This window comes from Ambystoma mexicanum, chromosome 9 (assembly GCF_040938575.1).
Source record: "Ambystoma mexicanum isolate Mex_15411 chromosome 9, UKY_AmexF1_1, whole genome shotgun sequence".
In the NCBI taxonomy this organism is placed as follows: domain Eukaryota; kingdom Metazoa; phylum Chordata; class Amphibia; order Caudata; family Ambystomatidae; genus Ambystoma; species Ambystoma mexicanum.
This window is the reverse complement of record NC_090931.1, coordinates 251304070-251319594: the sequence shown is the minus strand read 5'-3', so window position 1 is coordinate 251319594 and position 15525 is coordinate 251304070. Positions and strand designations below refer to the sequence as shown.

Below are 15525 nucleotides of genomic sequence, written 5' to 3'. Positions count from 1 at the left end.
CAGCAATATTCCGAAAACCACATCATTCAACCAGTCCACCTGGCTGACCGGCATCTGTTACACAAAACCCAATCCCCCGCCCCTGAGCATGACAACATTCAAACTGGCATATTGGCAGCCCCCATCCCTGACCTCACTGGGCTTCGTAGGCAAACGCGCACAGCACAGTACCACGCAACTAAACCCCGAAGCTGGAACCCAATGCAGATCTCCTCACAATACATCGCCCCCCAAATAGGCATATGCCACATCACTTGCAAAGAAAAACGCTACACGGGCCAAATCAGAATAGAAATTTATGCACATCAAAATCACCAAGCACATACAGCCATCAGGCCATGAAATCCAAAACACCAATCACCATTGTGGGCTGCTTCCGCAAGAAATGACCAGCCACTACCTGTGTGTCGCCCTGTTCCCCCATGGTACACAGAGCCACATTCACGTACGAAAAGGCAACATGGAAGCGCACAGAACCGCAGGGCCGTCCCAATGGGGAGGCACTAGTCCAGCTGAAAGGCCGAAATGTTGCTCCGAGCCACCAGTACTGCGTAAGGGCATGTGGCCCATTGGCGATCGTCCCATAAGATCGTAATGCTGCTCCACTGATTAACACGAAGCAGCAGGTGTCGGGAGTAAAATCCATCTGCAGGAGTGGCATACAGATGGCAGTGGCAAAAGGGGAGGAGATACCTGTCAACCAAAAGAAAAGAAAAAGAACAGAATGGCCATCAGAACTACACACCAACAACTCACTTCAATGATCACACGAAATCCACAGCCATATGCATGCTAGCCCACTCCAAAGGAACATCACCACCCCAAAACCACTTGCGACTCATAACCATCTATATCGAGGTGCAAACACCATCGCAAACGAGTGTCTGAGGGCGCCTCGAGACAGGGAGGGCTCAACAAGGCCAGATGGACGATGGTCCCACTATGGCAGCCCTGCATCACATAGCGTAGGGGAGGCGGATAGATCCCAAGAAGCCCTGTACATGGCAAACTCTGTATCAAATCACCTGCCCATGCATCCATCCATCATTCCCTCATCCCGGGATCAAAATGCCTGAATAATTACTCACATGACATTAGAAACATCCATTGAGTCTGTGCGTTATGCAGCCTGCTAAATCCACAGTGCCCCAGCCCGTAATTCCAGTGTTGTGAAGTAACATGTATTTGGGAACGGACGGCCTCATCGCCCACGTAGCTATTGCGCATCCCAAACTATTCATATCAATCATTGCTCCCTCGCCATGGGCCCTGTCTCAAGGACATAGAACAATAGAACGTTACATTTGCAGTCAGACCTGTGGGCATCTCCTCGCCGCTAGCTGGAAACCGAAAGCGCCGCCCTTCGAATTCCTCATTTGCAACATCACGTCGAAAAGGCATCTGTGGCCGTTTGAAATCACTAATTATCCCATCGAGTGCGGCTGTGTGTGAAAATGGCAACTGCCTTCACCCACGAATGGGACGCCCCGCCCGTCGTTGCAACTCGGTACAGTGATGCATGAGGGCCCACCGTTACTCAAGTACTACGTCCCACTGACCCCTCACAAGTCTGTTCGCGACTGCACAGATAGTATGTGAAACAATGGGACCACAGCAGAATGAACATATCAACCAATCTTACACGGCCATCGGGTACAAATACATGATTGCAATAGCAAGATACAATTCCCCGAATTGCAGCGTTGTGCGCGGGACGTGCTCGGCCAAAGGGGAGAGCAGTTTGCACAGGTGGAATCAATCACCACAGGTGGAGGCCATACAGCCTGAAAACACATAAATTGCACAGCCAGTCTCCTCCCACAACCACACCGAAATGCTACCGGCAGGACTCGCGATGTTGGCCCTGGGGGACCTGATAGCACTGCAAGTGCTCCGACTCCAAGAAGTAGACGAACACCAACTACAACCAGCCGCACGGAGGAGACGCAGGAGGAGGAGGAGGCCAAGGCAGGGCCAGCAAGGCCCACCAGCACAGCCACTACCACCACGCAGGCAGCCCGCAATTCAACGCCTCCGAGCACATCCGTTCAACCTCACTGATGAGCAGATCCACACCCTCTACCGTCTGGACCGGGACACCATAGCCGCCATTGTGGACATGACACAGGCTGACCTTGTCAGCATGATAGATAGCCCAACCGCCATCCCACCCCTACTGAAGGTGGTGTCTGTACTCCACTTCCTGGCCACAGGCACCTACCAGCACACAGTCGGACAGTTGCATGGCATTTCTCAGCCACTGTTCTCACGGACACTATTGCAAGTGCTCGATGCCCTCCTGAAGCACGCAGACGACTACATCTCTCTACCACGCTCGGAGCAGGAAATTACCAACACAAAAGTGGGATTCCATGCACTTGCCGGCATACCGGGTTGCATTGGTGCCATCGACTGCACCCATGTTGAATTGGTCGTCCCACATGCCATGGAGGCCCAGTACCGCAACCGAAAACAATTTCATTCCCTGAATGTACAGATGGTGTGTGACTCCAACAGGATCATTACACATTGTTGTGCCCGATTCCCTGGATCAACCCATGATTCTATGGTCTTGAGGAACTCTACAATACCACGCTACATGGAACGACACGCAGGGAACAGATCCTGGCTACTCGGTGAGTCTCATTACATGCATGATGATGTGGGGTATGTGAATTGTCAATGACCTGCCAGGAAGGGGGGGGGGGGGTGTGCGTACGTATCAATGGCATTCCACATCATACGTTTCTCGTCCACATACAGGTGATGCTGGATATCCACTGAAGAGATGGCTCCTCACACCAGTCCGGAACCCACGGGACCAGCATGAGGAGGACTACAACCATGCCCACTCACGTACCCGTGTAGTCATAGAACAGGCATTCGGCCTACTGAAGACCCGTTTCCGCTGCCTCAGCAGGTCTGGCGGGGCACTCCTGTACCGCCATGAGAAGGTTGCAAAGATGGTCATGGCATGTGTCATGCTCCACAACATGTGCGTACGTAGAAATGTGCCCATGCCCCCTGACGCAGAACTGCAAGCACCTGATGATGGTCATGATGAGGGTGGGGATGTGGCAGCACCTCATGGAGTCTGCGAGGCACCGGAGGGCCGTGACATTCGTCAGCATCTCATTGATGTAAGCTTCTAGCACTCACGCCTGGTGGCTGATACATGGACACGGGACTCGTGGCACTGCGTGTGTCTGGGACATGCACAATATGGACTGTACGCCTATGATGGCCTAGTACACAAATATCAATGTCCACACTTCTCATTGGTTGATCGTGCACTTTTTATGGCATATGTGATATCATGTTGAACACCCTATCGACCCGCCACCCAAGTGAGCCCAACACACCCCCTCCACCCTCCTACCTCCCACCCGAACACCAGTGTCCAAAGATGCTCATTGTCAGTGGGCTGTCGCTATTGCATGCCCCCTCTGCGGGTATCAGGGGCACCCCTGCCTGTGGAGCGCAGGTTCCTTCCAGATCTACGTTGGGGGCTGCCCTGGACGGAACTTGCAACGGATGATGTGTCTGCCTGCTCACGTCCATGCATGTCCCTAAGGGTTTGCGAGAGCTCAGTGAGCACACGGCGCACTGCGGCAAGTTCGGCACATACGTCTTTGGACGTCGCATGCAGTTCCCCCCTCAGGCTCTCGGTGCTACTCTCCATTTGGACTCTCAGGCTCTCGGTGCTACTCTCAATTTGTGCCCTTAGCGCCTCTGTACCTCTCTCCATTTCTGCCCTAAGTGTCTCTGTTGATGTTTCTATGTCTGCCTTGGTGCCCCCACATTCATCGGCATGGCCCTTGAGGAGTGTGGCCATTTGCTGCTGTTGGACGATTAACTTGTCGAGGGACTGTTGCCTCTGCTGGGCCATGGCCATTTGCGGTGGTGTCACAGAGGGGCTGTTGTCCTCATGTTGCCTTGCCACAGGGCTTGTGGGGGATGGCCAGTCGTCGTCTTGTGGCTGCACCTGCGTGGTATCCTCATGTTGTACGGGAGGGGACAGACAGGGGGATTGGGACAGGTCATGGATGGATCTGACCTCGACATCCCCGTCTTCTGTGTCCGAGCATGCTGCCATCAATGGGGTGTCACCTATGGTGCTGCTGCCACCAGAGGCAGTGCCTTCTGTGGCATCCATTGGGGGGACCTGTGGTGGTGGTGTTGTGGCCATGCTGGCTGCTGGGGTGCCTGTTGATGTTCCCTCCTCTGTGCTGCCACCTGATTTGTGCTGCTGCCGTGTCTTGATGCGTGCAGCTGAGGTGGAGGGTCTCTGGCCGTTGGTCTTGGCCCTCTTTGCAGGTGTGCTGGTAGGGGTGTCCTGTAGCTCGTCGTTTGGATCGGACCCTGTGGTGGAGTAAAGGAGGGCGAGGGTTATTGATGGGTCAGTGGGAATTGGAATGGCATTGTATCACATGCATTGGGGTGGTACTTGAGGGTGATTTGGGTCGGGGTCTTGGAGGTGCTTTGATTTGTGTGTGGAGTGAGGGTGCAGTTGTTTGGCAGCCTGCAGTTAGGGTGTGCCTGCTGCACGTGTAGTGCGTGTATTAGGGGTTTTTAATTATTTATGTATTTATTGTGGGTTTTGACGTGCGCTTTCAGGCCGATGTGTGTGGACGTTCTCCTGGACATGTGTTTCTGTTGCACTATGTGGACGCATGGTACTTCACATGGTTGGACTTTGTGGATTTGGCATTGTTTTATCTGGCCCACCTACCTGAATCTTCGGATGTCTGCACTCCTTTCTCCATCCCTCCGACTCCCTCTATGCTCTCCATTCCGATGGTGGAGGCACAGATTTCTTCCCAGGGGGTCAACTTGATGGGTGATTCAGGACCTCCCCCGGTGGCTGTGGCAATGTTGCGGTTGGCAGAGAGTATGCTGCGGACGCGTATCCGCAGGTCGTCCCATCGCTTGCGGCATTGCTGTAGGGTGCGGGGTGCGGTCCCCACCGCACTTACCCGCTGTGCCACCAGAGCCCATATGGCCTTCTTGTTTGCAAGTGCCGTCCTGGTCATTTGCGTGGAGAAGACGACGGCTGCATTCTCCTGGAGGGTCTCTGTTAGCACGGTGAGTTCCTCACGGGAGAAGTGGACCTGCCGCTTGCGGTCGCACGCTTTCTTCGCTACTTTTCCCATTTTTCGTGGTTTCGCTAGGGTGGTTGACGGGTTGGGGTGTGTTTCAGGGTAGTGATTTTAGTGGTTGTGTGGTTTTGGTGTTTTTATAGGTGTACGCCGGGATGTTTCCCGTTCCGGGCCCATGTTTTAACTTCCGTTTCCGTATATTTCCGGGCACCGTACTTTCCGGTAGGCGCACACTGCGGTGACCGCTAAGAGGGGTGGCGGTATTGCACCTAGGGCGCCGTACGGCGGCGGTGTGGGCCGTTTTGGGGTCATTTCCGCCATCGCGGACTTTGCACTTCCGCCGTGGCGTGGTGCTCGTGCCCGATGGGTCGGAATGGGCCGCACTTTGCTCCTTCGTACAATGGCGGAAACGCTATTTACGCTGTGGCGCTCCGGTCAGTCGCTTTCCGCCAGGGTCGTAATGAGGGCCCTTGTGTTTAATTACGCCACCGTAATTTACGGTGGCGTAATTAACGCCTTCCCCACTCCCATTATGCCCTATGGGGCAAAAATGGGAATGGGGAAGGGTAAATGGGTTAATGGGGACTTACCGCCCCACTCAACTCGGAATGGGGCGGTAAGTCCGCCAACCACCATGGCGTAAACGTAGTTTACGCCATGGTGGTAAAGGTACGACCCAGGCGGTAACTTACTGCCTGGGTCGTAATGAGGCCCAATGTATGTTTTGTGGTCCAGGCACTTTTTCAAGACAGTTTGATTGTGTTTTTTGATAATTTTACATTTCTTTTGTTTTTAAAATGCATTAATGTTTCATCAAATATCATAGTATTCATTAAAACAACAAATACAAAAATGAAAATATATTTAATTGAGAAATATTACATTGAAATGTTGACATGAAAGATGTTGTTATTGAAAATAAATTCAAGGGAATATTCCTTTTTCATTCATTAGCTTAAATACTGTAGTATTTATTGTAATAGATTAGGCTCCCTTTTCGTCCATTGTTTTGGAAATATCTCAAGTACTTACCTTGGTTTCCAGGATTGATTACATGGGACTCTGTAGAAGCAAAACAGTTGCCCATTGCTTATTTTGACATTTAATTACTTTTCACTAGAACTGCAAGTTATGTCATTATCACGTCTCACTTTATGAATTCCCCATTAGATATGTTCTTTGTACTGGTTGTTTAGCAATTTTAATATAGTAAGAAGGATTACCGTTAAAAATGTAATGATGAGATTTAACATCTACGTTTAATAGTTGTGTTCTTAATATCAGTAAATAGCCTACTCTAGATAGCACATTTCTGTAGTCTGAAGTGCTCAGCTCAGTAGCTATGCTGGCAGTTCTTAGTGTTATGATAGCTCATTGCTGTTAGACTCTGATTAGAGGATGTGCCAAGGCACACATGATGTGATTCATTTTTCCATAGCCAAGAGGAAGCTCTAGTGAGGCATATTCAGTGCCATCTTTGACTAGTTTCAAATCTTGAATTATTCTCCTCCTCTTCCTGAGAATAACAAAATCGAAAAAGGACTTACTTGACTTTAATACATTTGTTTCACGCACCAAGTGGCCCAGAGGCATACAGGTGCTATTCAGACAACAGACAAACAGTTAACAGTACTCGTGTACGACATCCACGAGGGCTGAGCATGTTGGCATATTCAGATGGAACATGGGAGATGATCTAAAGAGCAGATTTACTGAAAGGTTCTGCAGATTTCATTGCTCTCAAGTCAGGGGGTATCATGTTCCAAGCTTTAGGTGCTGCTGCAAAGAAGGGCACCTTTAATGACCTATGTGAGTTTACATCTAGGCAGCTTCAATAGGTTGAGCTTGTTAGATCTGAGATCCGGAATGAGCGGTTTGCTCTCTAGAGCTTCAACCAGGTATGCCAGGCTTGACACCACCAAGCATTTGTGGGTGATCAAAAGAAGACGGTATTCAATCTTGGCCTCATAGGGAGCTAAGGAAACCTCTCCTAGCATTTGATACATGGTCCCCTTTTATTAGACTAGCAATAATCCTCACTGCGCTATTTTGTATTACTTGCAGCCTTTCACAATTGTTTTTACGAATCCCAATTAGCAAACTACTACAGTAGTCTATTTTGGCTCCAATAATGGCACTAGCAACTGTCCCGCAGTTTACTGTTGGGATATATGGGCGTAGCTCTGCTAGTAGCTTAATCTAGAAGGCGGAGGTGGAAACCAAGCGATTCACTTAGGCCTGCATATTGTTCATCAAAATATATCCCTAGTGTTTTGACTTTATTTTTTGTCTCAATCATGCAGTCGGTGACCTGAAACTGCAAGTATTCTGCTCCAAGCTTTAAGATTTTCTTTTCTGTACCTACAACCATAAACTCTGTTTTTTCGTTATTCAGTGTCAGACCACTTTCAACCATCCAAACCTGTATCACCTGGTATACCTGGTGTGCCCTCTTCGTATTCTCCCCATGAATGCCAGATAGCGGTATCACACAATGTGTGTCATCTGCATAGTTTCTGAACCAAATACATATGTCTTCCAGCAAATCAAAAAAGGGTAACAGTGAAGATATTATACAGCGAGGGAGAGAGGCACGCACCCTGCTACATGCCAAAATGCAGTGGGGCAGGCGCGGCCTCTGCATCCTCACTGCACACCCTGATCAATCTATTACTCGAGAAGGGCTCAATCCACAATGTTGCCTTCTCAGAAAAGGCGGCCACTTGTTTAAACCTGGCGACCAAACCAGGTCGAATACCACAGACACGTCAAGCAGCATGAATAGCACTGCTTGTCCCTTATCCATTACCTGAGATAACCTGGATTTTAAATCTAGCAAAGCTGTTTCTGTTCCATGCCATTATCTAAAACCGGACTGCCATTTATTTAAAATGTTATGATTATTCAAGTGCTCTAAACTCTGAATATATGCAACACAATCTAAAATGTTTAATAAAAAAAGGCGTATTGGTTATTGGCCTATAATTTTCTGGCACCAGGGGGCTAAAACCTGCTTTTTTGGGGGAGTGGAGTAATCCAGGCATTCTTTAGCTTGTCTGGACATTGCTCTCCTTAATGGATGCATTTACGAATTGAGACAGAATCTCTACCAGCGTGGTAGCGGAAGCTTTGGTGGTAATGTCAGGGCAGGTGTCCCCTTTACAGTTCTTCGGTTTAAGTTTGCCAATAATATCCGCCAGCTCCATTTCAGACACAGGTCTGAAAATAAACTAGCGTTCTACAACTTTCTGAGTTTGTGTAGTAGAGAGTACCACTTCATGTTCCACCATCTTCCTACTCGCCTCAATATGCTGTTTGATCAAATCAAGGTTACTCAGCATAGCATCTTGTATAGTCTTACACCATGCTACATCTCTTATTGGGACCTCCTGCTTGTTCGGCAGGGATTTCTAGCTCTTTTAACACTTTCAAAATTATTTAGACTCATACTAAGCATTATAGATCCTGATGTCAAACATTTCTTTTTGGCTGAGATCGCTGGCAATATATGCTCTTTCGATGAGATGTTATATGCCTCCTTCTCCTTGATCTCTTTGGAGAATTTCCAGGAATAGAAACACTTATTGTATTTGGCTTTGAACTTTTGGAGTTCTCGAGAGAACCACGCATTCATTTGTTTGTGTGGTACTAACCTTGTTTTAAGTTGTGCAATGGCATTGGTTGCTTTCAGAAACGTCTCCTGAAAAGCTGTAGCCACCTCATCCACTGAATCCATCCTGTCCATTAATTGTGTAATACAGACTTCCAAGGCTACTGGGGAGAGCTTTCTAGTATTTCTAGTAGTTATCACAGATTTGTTTATCGTCCTTGTCTTTATCCCTTTCTCAGACGCCATGTCCAACTGGATGAAGAAGTGATCAGACCATGGGCACGGATGAATAACAAGGTCATTGTTTGTGATGTTATAAGTGGCCACCCAATGCATGGTATTACCTCCTATATGTGTGGCATCATTAATCAGATGCATAAAACCTAAGTTACTGAGTGAAACGTCAAGACCTTTTGCTAAACAATCCGTTTCATTTCCCAGCCACAGGTAAAAATCACCCAGTAACATAACCTTGGTGGTGGGTTTTAACAAAGGTAGCAGCATGTTGCATAATTAATCATGTCTGTTTGGATGCCACTTTGAGATAGTATTTCATTGGCTGGTTTTCACCAAATATATATTATTCGATGTATTTGTTTCAGAGGAGATTAACTGAATGAGTAGTTATGAGCCACATTTATGTTGCTGTTATATAAACTATGAAGTACGTGTTGTTATATCTTATAAATATTGATTGCAGGAGTTTTATCAACTTATTTCATTATGCTGTTTCCTATTGTCACTCTTAAGGGATGGGCATTGACCCTGCTATTTTATCTTTTATAATCTTCTTAGATTGTTCAGAAAACGAGGGGAATGTGATTTTTATATAATTGTATTCAGTTTATAGATATGTTAAATGTTCTATAATTACATGGATTGATTTAAAGACTGCGTACGATGAAACACATATTTCACATTAGGCAATTACAGAGTAGCATAAAGTCAAAACAATTTCTATCAATAAGGGGAATGTACTGCTTCTGGTCCTGGGCTGTCTTGCGGTAATACCAGAATTTAGATGTTTACATATCTATTTGAACAAAAACAAACATATGTTTTTTCCTGTAGGAAAACTTGTAGTTCATGGTATGAAATGCATTCTTCTTGTGTCTTCAGTAGCATGAAAATCTATTTGGATTCTGGTTGTAGCATATGCAATGCTCTGTCCCCTCCTCTTTCTTTTCCGATTATACTGTCTTTGCCAATTAATCGAATGCCTCCAGTATTATCCAGCCGATGTTGCTCTTGCCAACCTTTGCCTGGGGTATAGGTACTCATTATCTGGCTGGCCATATGATTTGGACTACAATTTTCATAATCCCAGCCAGTAAAGTCAGTGGTGAAGGATCATGGGAATAGAAGTCCAAAACCTACCTGCTGAGGCCACATGATGTGTAACCATAGGTGAGGCAATTCACCCTGATACTTTGAAAAAGTGTCGCTCAACAGGCCATTCGTCCAGTAGTACATATCCTATATAAGGTGGAAGGTGTGCATAGATTGCGCCATTGATTGTATTTTTTCTGCTTAGGGGAGTGTCCACATCTTGAGCAGAAATAGTATCTACTACTGTATGTGTGATTTCTTGAAAGAGATCCCACCTGCCTGAAAACAATCTGATTCATCCCCTTTTCAATCCCATCAATCAGAATCTACCATTGCTACTGCTGACAGAATGTGCACATGTTTTGTGTCTGAAAGCAAGCTTGAACATTTCAAGTGGCTGTATTTTCTGTGCCCAAATATGAGACAAGTCTATACCCAGGATCCCAAACATGTGCCACCACAGGTTATTTTATTGATAAGTACCTCCTGTTAGCTGCTTAAGACCCCTCATTACTAGAGGCAGTCCAAAGCTACTGAAAAGATTGTGAACATATGCAGAAAGGTTTTCATATTCCAACAGGGTTGGATATTCCATAGTTACAGAGAGGAAAGCTGCTGGAACTGTCCAAATAGTTCAAAATTGGCAGGTGGTTTCTTAAATCTGCAGAGAATTTGAAAGTCTGTGCTTACAAGAAATCTATATTTTCTGCAGAAAAATCTGCCTCTTTTTTTATTTGGGCTGTCTCTTCTCATTTCCATGATCGGCACCTGCTGCCTGTGATGTATACGACCTTGCTAAAGACAATAGCAATATAATAATGTGCTCAAGACTAACAGGATAATGCATGTGTGAGAAATACATATTCTCCTGTAAGCCTTGTGCAATGTTGCACTTAATCTGAATAATTGTGAACATGAGTGAGAACTCCATTTTGCCTTGCTGATTGGGGTACCTCTATCAAATCATGTATTATAGTAGGTGTCCAGTCATTTGATCGAATACAAAGGATCGAATGACAAAAAGTTCGAGTCAAAAGGATCGAAAAACTATTTTTGCGAATACATTTTTTTAATGTTTCGTTTTTTAAAATGTAATATAGTTAAAAAAATGTTTTTCTAAAGAAGAGAGGAGTCTGGGGGGAACCGCCCCATAAAAAAAAATGCATTTGACCATTTTTTTTCCGGTCCTTTTGACGCGAAAAAATGGCATTTGATCCTTTGTATTTCGAACCTTTAACCTATTAACCTATTCCCATTATAATAATGTGTGTTCTCATACAGCGCCTTTTGCAGATGCCCTCCAACTTCAAAGTGCTGTCATAACAGGCGTTATTATAACCCAATTTAACAGTACTAAGTTTACCAACCTTGGAAAGTTGAAGAGGAGGGTCAGCCCTGCTGCAGATTTCAAACTTGCAAATTACAGGTTTCCCTTTTCAGAGGTGAGCATTTAGCTTGCAAGCAATCCACTGTGGCTATTTCTACATTAGATTCCTTGGTGGCCTTAAATAGATCTTTCTCTTTGTGTTTAGGGCCCAGGGTTTGGTTTACGTGTGTCCCTGCCGTGACATCACTGTCATAGGCTTTCCCCTCTTCCCTCGCCATGTTCTATTGTTCCACGTTAGAAACTTTAAGCAAGGAAAAACAAAATGGAGCCTGAGGAATGTCTCCTCTTCTCTTTCACATGCTGCGGCTATACTGGAAGGGAAATGTGAGTTACCGATTTACAAATAGAGCTCTGGCCCAGTCTAATTTCCATATGCCTATAACAATAATATCAGGTTTTTATAGAGTGCTTCATGACGGATTCCTCCTGCGTCTTCTTAGCGTTGAACTAACAGCTGTTATCGGAGGATAGCACAGAGGGGCAACGCGCTGGTCTAGGAAGCAAGACCACTCAGGGCAACAGAGGTTGGAATCCCAGATCTGCGCTTAGAAACCGAAGTCAGGTACGGTATTAGGTGTGTTATAAAAAAACAATTACATAAATAGAATTACTATAGTTTTATGGTAATGTATCAACTTTGGAAGCATGAAGGGCTGAGACGGCACTGCAAGGAAGTTGCAATAGGCTAGCTGGCCCTATTTTAGCTGAGTGCTTTTCCGATGATAACCAGATATTCATCAATATTGATAATCTTGTGGAAACTTTCATGAGCTGCATCCGGCAGGACAATCTTGTTAGCGAGTGTCATGTAGGAGCAAGGTACAGGCAATTTTCTATTTTCTGCGATTGTTACAGCAGATTTTGACGATTATCCCAGAGGAAGATCATACGACAGTGCTGAGTGCCTCAGTGAATGCTCATCTCGACTACTGTAATAGTCTGTTGATGGGCATCCCAGCTAAACAACTATACAGGCTCCAAAATGCTCAGAATGCGGCCGTTAGATTGGTCTGCCATCCAGGCAAATCAACCCATGTATCTCCTTCTCGTAAAGCATTGCATTGGTTGGCAGTGGAGGACCGTATTAAATTTAAGGTGGCGTGCCTTATTTTTGAATGCTTAAATGGATTGACACCTGCCTATCTAAAAAACAAGGTTTGTCGCTACCAACCTTCTAGGTTTCTGCGGTCAAGAGATCTGTTGCTCTTGACTGTTCTTTCACCGGTATGTGTTTCAAGGGGAGACAGAGGATTTGCAGTCTTTGGTCCAAAGCTGTGGAACCATATCCCCAGAGAGATCAAGGTTCTTTAGATGCTTCACTAGTTGCACGGAGTACTGAAGATGTTCCTGTTTAAGTAAAGGGGCAATTGGATGGTTATGCGGGGCCCTTCTGGTTATGAAAATTGCCTTTGGTGTGTATACTGCTTTGTTGATTTTATTGTTTTTAATATCAGCTGCGCGCTATAGAGTTAAGTCCTTCACGATCATGTTATGAATATCCAAAATCAATCAAATCAAAATCAAATCAAAATACTCATGCTGTAAAGATACAATGTACTGAGAAGCTTTCGATTATATCCATTTGGGATTCCAATGCATTGGATCTAGCTTGCTTTTAAAGGGCTGCAGTAGATGGCCTAGCTAGACCTTTACAGGATGGCGCATTACTGTTTCTGACCTGCTGTTCATAGACTACCCAGAGCCAACATGATATTATTCTGGACCCTAAGTGTCATCTCTTTCCTGTCGCTTGGACATGATGATTATCAAGAAATATGGGCACTTTTGTAAGTAGAGACTCATTTTTTGCTAAGTTTAAGATTTTAGGAGACAACATGGAGAACTGCTGCCTTCCCATTGTCTTTGGGCAACAAGTAAACCTGTTTGAACTTATATGAGTAAAACTGAAATCACTGACCTTTTCGAGTGATTAGAATTTGCCTAATTAACCAAAATGTTCAATAATTTGGACAAATTCATCCAAGAGGGGCCCATGGGATGGAAGACTATAATCCACTGAAAGATTTAAATATAATCAATAAAACAATGCCGGACCCTAGAAATAGTATTGACTTGGTCCCATCACTTAGGTTTGCCTGTGTGAATTTTACAAGGTTTACTCTCCTTCAAAGAACCATAAACTCAGCCCAGCTCAGAATATGTGTCTTCACGGCACTGCTAGCATAGCATCATCAATTATTTTCCTCTACACCAGAGACTAAGCCACCTCCAAACATTTTCATCACGAAGAAGATATTACAGGGATCCCCTCCAATTGAGATTTCAACCTGATTGCGCCACGAGGTGGGTTCTGGTTGATATTTTATGTTCTCAAGAAAATCTTACCGCACAAATTTGATATTTACTAAATTATTTTTCAGTATTAAATGCATGTTGACCCACAGTTCTCTATGTCTTGTCATTCTTATATGTATTCTATAAGTAGATATATGTAGATATATGTATGTATACTTCCAATACAGGGTCCCACTGTTTATGAATTGCCATTGCCTTCCCTTAATAATTGATGTTATTTTTGAAAATGTACATCTGAACAGTGATAATCTCAGTTTGTAAATGTTTCAGTTGATTTATTTTTAAATTATGCAGTCAATGCTTTTAAAGAGAAGTCGTGGGCAGAGCTGCCAAAAAGCGAGCTTTGATAACTTTAAGATATCAAGGTTGTCTCTCTAAGCATGCATGCACCCTGAAGGGTATGAGCTCTGTGCCACCTGCGTCCATCTAAACCCCTTTCACTCTGCGTCTGAGAGATGGTTCCTGGGAATCATTAGAGAAAGTCTGAATGCGTTTGTGGAACAGGGTAAGACATGTTTCTGGCCTTACATTGGGTGGGTGGGGACAGCTACAGAACATTGTCACTTGGCGAGAGATTTGGGGAATTTATATCTCTCAATGCAGCATCTGGAATGAGCAACTCTAGGTGTACTTTGTTCCCAGCCTCTTGGAACTGTTCTACTGAAGTAGCTGAAGTAGCTGATATATTTCAGTTAAAGGGCCTGCAACATTTCATGCAAAGGACCGTAAATATGACAGGAGTGTTGAAGACTGAGGCTAGACAGAACATTTTCTAGCCATCATGTTGTGACTGGTGAGTTTTCGACTACAAATTAGTCTTAAGACCCTGTTGAGGTCCAGCTCATTACCAACACTAAGATGGGAACTTAGACATTTCTGGACCTTTGCAGTTTTTGGTTCTGCTGGAGAAGGGCAAAGGTCCTCGTGACCCAGAATTGGTGGCCTCATTACGAGGTGGGCGGAATGGATTTAACGGCACCGGTAATGGTGCCGGTGCCAGTAAACCTATTCCGCCCTATTACAAGGTTCCCTTGTGGGACCCGCACAGAACGTCTGGTCAGACCAGACATCCTTTGCGGGTCCCGCAAGGGGACCAGGGAGCTAATAACAGGCCTGTTATTAACGGGCCCGTTATTAGCTCCATCACCATTCCCATTGAGCCCTAAGGGGGCTTGAATGGGAAAAGGGAGGGGATTTTTGAATGAGGAATTACCGGGTCCTCCAATGTTGGAATGACCCGGTAATTCCTCATTCAAGGAACCCGGACCCGAGTTTGGAGGCAGCCATGGCGCTAATAGCACCATGGCTACCTCCAAACTCGTAACGAGGCCCACAGTCTTTCTACCACCTTAATTGGTAGAGCAGAGGATAGTTTGGTGTTGAATTCTGCTCTAGAGTAGCATACCTGATAACTGGAGCAGAGGGACGATTGAGTCATGTCACACAAAAGGAAAATGATTGGACAGGCAGCAGAGCAACAGGATGCATGACACTTGCCTTTATGCCGTTCATATTAAGCAGGTTCAACTTGGTTCACATTATGGAAAAAAAGGATTAAATATCAGCTTTTCCGTTCTTAGATTCTGAGAAAATTTGACTCTATCAATTCACTTTTGCTTTTGCCATAAATGTGAACTTTGAAAAGAGAGTGACAGTTTCAGAGGCCATTCGCATCAGTCTCTGGATTCTCTTATTTCAGTCATTAGCAGTGTTGGGACCGAGCCAGAGGTACTATAATTGGAAAGTAGTTTAGCAAGGAAGATGATGAAAGATTAATGGAGCGC

The 15525-nt window shown here is 45.4% G+C and overlaps 1 protein-coding gene across 3 annotated transcripts in view; it reads left to right on the top strand.

Annotated features, from left to right (window-relative positions):
- The window catches only part of PKNOX2 (PBX/knotted 1 homeobox 2), a 1892972-nt gene that overhangs the window by 362648 nt on the left and 1514799 nt on the right, over window positions 1-15525 (top strand). The gene's annotated exons all lie outside the window — the stretch shown is intronic.